The sequence below is a fragment of the Oryzias melastigma genome, linkage group LG2, assembly GCF_002922805.2.
Source record: "Oryzias melastigma strain HK-1 linkage group LG2, ASM292280v2, whole genome shotgun sequence".
Taxonomy (NCBI): domain Eukaryota; kingdom Metazoa; phylum Chordata; class Actinopteri; order Beloniformes; family Adrianichthyidae; genus Oryzias; species Oryzias melastigma.
The window spans coordinates 4,009,612-4,014,613 of NC_050513.1; the positions used below are offsets into that span (position 1 = coordinate 4,009,612).

The window sequence follows — 5,002 nt, forward strand, 5'->3', positions numbered from 1 at the left end:
AATAATTCCTGACCAATGACTGAAGAGATCTTGAGTCATGTGTGTGTGTTTTTGTTTTTTTTTTTTGTTTTTTTTTTAACAAGAGTTGGCAAAAGGTTCAAGATGATCTGGACAAAATTATGCGCACCCAGTCGGGACTAAAGAACTTTTCCAGTTTGAATACTCCCTAAAAGACTGGAGCGGAACTTAAAATGTTTGTTCCTCTGTGGTGCATCATTGCTAACATGATGCTAGAAGTCTACACCTCTATGACTTTAAAACGGACTACACAAAATCTGTCAATCGAGTGTTGGGGTCAGGAACCTATTTTCATTGATGAATCTGATTGGTCAGTTTAAGTCCGTTGGTCTGGACTGATTGTGCTTTATTTGGTCCAGATCGAGCTCCTAACCTTGCGTTTGGTCTGTATTCAGACTGCGGTTTACCAGAGATTTCTGTTATGAACTAAAGCTTGTAAACAAAACCACATGACTAAAGATCTCTACAGTCATTGGCCAGGAATTACGAGAAAGGAGCAAATCAACGAGAGACAGAATAATGAAAGTCTAGAACTTTGCAACCCTTGTCGGGGTAGTTCACTTATTCAAACTTCATATTTAACTGATGAATTTTGATGTGAGGTGGTTATCGGGGAGACGACTGCTAAGAAGGCACACTGATAAATGTTTACGACATATAGATAGTTGGGGAAACTGTGAGAAGCAAGGTTGTTTTAATGAGCTTTCATTCACTTGACCACATTTCAATGAGTAGCTGTGTCTCATCTTTGCTTCCCTACGGTGGCCCTTTGGTCCAGTTGTTCCACTCCGAGCACAGAGTCTATTCAGACTGAAGAAACTTAGAGCGAAATGGAGCTCAATCCAATTTGAAACAAACATACCAACTGGAAAACATCGACATGAATATAGATGAACAAAACTAGGCTGTTACCTCGGGTTCCAATGAAATCAGGTCAATTCTGTCACAATTTTCCGCGGCACGGATATTGCCCAATTTCGCCATTTTTGGACCAAACAATTTTACCAAGCAGTGATTGGTCCGAAAAATCTGTCAAACGCTTTGAACGTTTGACGTGCTCTTATTGAGGCATCTGATTGGCCAGTTTATAACTTGAATAACTATAAAATACAAGTTACCGTTGTAAAAATGTAGTTTTAGAGCGTTCAATAAATGTTTCTCCTGTTCGGCCCGCAACCTAAGATGTGTTTCAGATTTTGGCCCCTTGTCGATTGAGTTTGACACCCAAGCTTTTAATGAACCTAAGTTTTTTAAGCCTGAGTACGACCTGAAATGACAGAAATCATATCATGAAGAAAATTAGAATTTTGAAATATCTATCAACCCATCTTCTTCCGCTCATCTGGGACTGGGTTGTGGGGGCAGCAGTCTAAGCAAAGATGGCCAGACTTCCCTCTCCCTGGTCACTTCCTCCAGCTCCTCTGGGGGGACCCCGAGATGTTACCAGACCAGCCAAGAGACATAGTTTCTCTAGGTTGGAGAGCAAACTACTTTTCTCCAGTCGAGAACCATGGCCATGGATTACCAAACACAATGACTATTAGCTGTTTATTTCTCTGTAGAAGTCTATGGAATTTTGGGTTTCTTTGAGCTAGTTGGAACGTCAGGGAGGCGGGGTCACTCAGTCCAGTTCTTATATACAGTCAGTGGTTTTATGGCGTTGAAAAGAGGCTGATTGGTGTGTTCTCTTCTAGAAACCAACTCTAGAAATGTTCAGGATTGTTTAGAACCTGCTGGGGGGTCACATACCTCAGTTCTTTTGGGTCGTCTCTTTTGGTGAAGCTTGTTCAAAGCCATGATGGACATTGGGCAAAACATAAACAACTTTTTTTTTTTTATTTATTTTTTTTTTTTTGAGAGCGAGTTGTGAAATGTCTGTTTTTGGTTTGTAACTTCCTCTCGAGCCTCCAGACAGTCATTTCTTGGCCGTTATTAGATTAAAGCCCTCGTGATGCCGCCATGAATGCCTCACATTTTTTGTCATTTGACGGCTCCTTCCTCGGAGCTGCCAGGGTTCGGATCGGGACCCCCCTCTGGAAACTTTGGGTTCCAGCCATAGGAATGGATTGGGGGGTGAGTCACAGGTGGAGGATGTTTTGGTGTTCCTGAGACCTCCACCTCCTCCTACCCTCCCAGCTGAAAAAAAAAAATCAACTTCAGGTGACAGCAAAATGTTCACTTTGTTTCAAATGTTACTTGTGTGCATGCACACAATTGATGCGTGGGGGGTGTGGAGTGGTCAACTGATGAGGCAGTGTGGAGGCTGAGAGCTCTGGAGAGTGCTGTGTGGGCTGGAAGCCTCCTCTCCTCGCCGTGGAGCGCACGCACACGCACGCTCACGCACGCACTCTCTCACGGCGGCGCTGGGGGGAGGAGGTGGAGGCAGCGGAGCTCGCCGCGCCGGCTGTCCATTGATCAGCGGAGAGGTTGGTAGACTTAAAAGATCAGTGTGGAGAACGGCGGCGGCGGCGAGCGGAGCGGGGACAGAGGGGGCGAGGATGTGGAGATGGTCAAAGCCTGTTGGTAAGCTCCTGTTGGGGGTTGTTGGTGTGTTTTTGTGGGTTCAGTCGCGTTCACATGCCTCAGCGTGCAGCCACTGCAGAGGGAGAGGAGATGCCAGGCGTTGGTGCGAGCGCCGCATCCAGCATCCCGCCACTGCAGGCAAATCCTCGGACTGCTGCAGCATCATTCTCAGGGACGGAGGCTGAGGGGGGGTGGATGTCACCGGGATGCAGGTGAAGCATAAAGGGGGGGCTCAGTGGTCTTCCTGTCCGGACAGACTGAGGTGTTGAAACCTTCTGTTAATCAGTGTCCCGCTGCTCCTCTCTGATTGGTCGGATCAGCAGCGAGGAGGAACCAGATGAGGCGTTTAAAGACACTGATTGAGTTTGAGTTGGGGGGGTAATTATTTAGGAGTGTTTCCCCCAGTCGTCCCCTCTCTGGGTTGGATGAGTCTGAGCTGCGGATCTAAACAAAGAAAGCACTTTTTTTAAGGAGGGGGGGCTCTCCCGGTGGTCCCCGCAGTTTCAGAGTCCCCCCCTCCACACGACCACCACCACCACCATGATCTAGAGGCAACACGCGTTGACGTGTCGCGCGCGGCGCTTCCGACCGCGCTTACGCACGCACGCGCGCGCGGCGCTCTCGCTGGGGACATGCGGCCGGCGGACGCAGCCACGGTAAGTGGAGCCGCTTCCACGCGGAGGGTTTTTTTTTTTTACTCCGGGGAGGGCTCGGACAGCTGTCCCGCAGGAATGTTGCGGTTGTCGTGTTGAGGGAAAAAAAAAGAAAACAGGAAGTTTTATTTTGACTTAGTTCGCTCCGAGTCCACGCGCCGATTGCGCAACGCGGCGCGTGATCGCACCGAAAAGCGTGAGAAAGTTTTTATTTATTTTTTTTCTTCCCGTTCCTTAAAGTCAACCCCTCATCACCTCGGACGGTCTTTAGCCACGCGGCGCTGCTCCTCGGAGCACGCGGGCTCTACGCGCGTGCCTGAATGTTTTTCAGTTTTTCCACAACTTGACTTTTTCTCTACTTTAACTGTGTGTTTGGGGGGTGAAAGAGAGGGGGGGTGCATGCGCAAAGTGTGTGGTCCATAAAGCTCTCCACCCCCGCAGAGACGCACGGCCCGTGCGCGCGCGCACACAACCCCAGCCGTCCTCGGTCGGGCACGAGGTTCTCAGGAATGCGCCCGGCGTTTTTCTGCGTATTTTCCTGATCGGGAGCAGTTTGGGAATCGCTCTGTGAAAAAAGCCTATAAGAGCCGCCGCCGCCGCGCGCGCGCCCCAGCCAGCCAAGCTCGTGGAGGGAACGACGGGGACATCCGGTTTGGGGGGTTTCAAAATTAAAGCCGAAAAAATAGTTTTTTTGTGAATGGGGGATAAAGCCCCACTTTTTTTGACCCCACCCCCTGTGGTGGTTTAAACCCCTCCCATCTGACCCCTGAAATCTGAGAGCACAAACAACCAAAAACATATATTTTTATTTACTTGAACTCATTTAACCCTAAATTTACTTAATTAAAATCCTTATAAAATGTTTTAAAAACACAAATGGAATTAATTATAGTTTTTGCTGCATCATAATTTAATTTGAAGTAAATCCAAAATATATACATTTTTAAATTGATTTTGAAGCAGTTTGTTGTGCTTTTATTGGTATTTTTGCTATTTTGCAGAAGGAATTGGTTGTTTGTGAGCAGCAGTGGATTCTGGGATGCCTTTATTCTGGCTTCCCGTGGGCTCGGTGTGAACGGCTGGCTTTACTGTGAGGAGGGGGGGAGCCCCCGCCTGGAGAGGAGAGAGGGGGGAATTCTTGTGTTTTTGGTATGCGATTACCCAGCGGAGAACCCATGACTGAAGAGGAGGAGGAGGAGGACAGGACTGGAGTTCAGCCTTCCTCTTTGAGGTGACCACATTTTTCGGAACCGCCTCCTCACATGATGACCCCCCCACCCCCTCAAAGCCGGTCAGATGACCTCGCCTCTGATGATGGCACTCTGCAGAATTCCTTCAATTACCATAAAAAAACAGAAGTGGTGCAGCGTCAGCCGCCGCCGTGCAGACCAGCGTTCGAGACCCTTCTGGCGGCCTCACACACTCCCCGACCCTCAAACACAGCACATAGGATGTTCAATGGCGCTTACTTACTTACTTACTTACATAAAGCCGCTCCGCCCGTCCTTCAGCATCCACCCCCCCAACCCAAATCATAATCGCCCACTCGCTAACGACAATTACTATAATGGACTGATTGTTGGATTATAGCAGCAAAGTGGTTTTAGCGCACATCTGCATAATTGTTCTTTTGCGTCGGAGCGCTCGTGGGCTCCCGGCTGCCATTAGGAAAAAAAAAAAGTGATTGAGGAGACAGCTGACTCCTGAAGAAAGGAGGGAGGGGGGCAAATTATGCTTTAATATGGGGGTGTTTAGAGGGAGAGTGGGTGGAAAGCCATTGTCTTCTCAGATTTTGGACTGGATTTGAG

General features: G+C 48.3%; 1 long non-coding RNA gene across 2 annotated transcripts in view; it reads left to right on the forward strand.

Annotated features, from left to right (window-relative positions):
• Nucleotides 1-1,163: 1,163 nt before the first annotated feature.
• The window catches only part of LOC112160102, a 7,387-nt gene continuing 3,548 nt past the window's right edge, over nt 1,164-5,002 (forward strand). Inside the window, exon 1 of one of the 2 annotated variants that reach the window (XR_004949141.1) lies at nt 1,164-3,197. This is a non-coding gene — a long non-coding RNA (uncharacterized LOC112160102). The remainder of the gene's footprint in view (nt 3,198-5,002) is intronic. The other variant, XR_002921605.2, reaches the window with a different exon arrangement.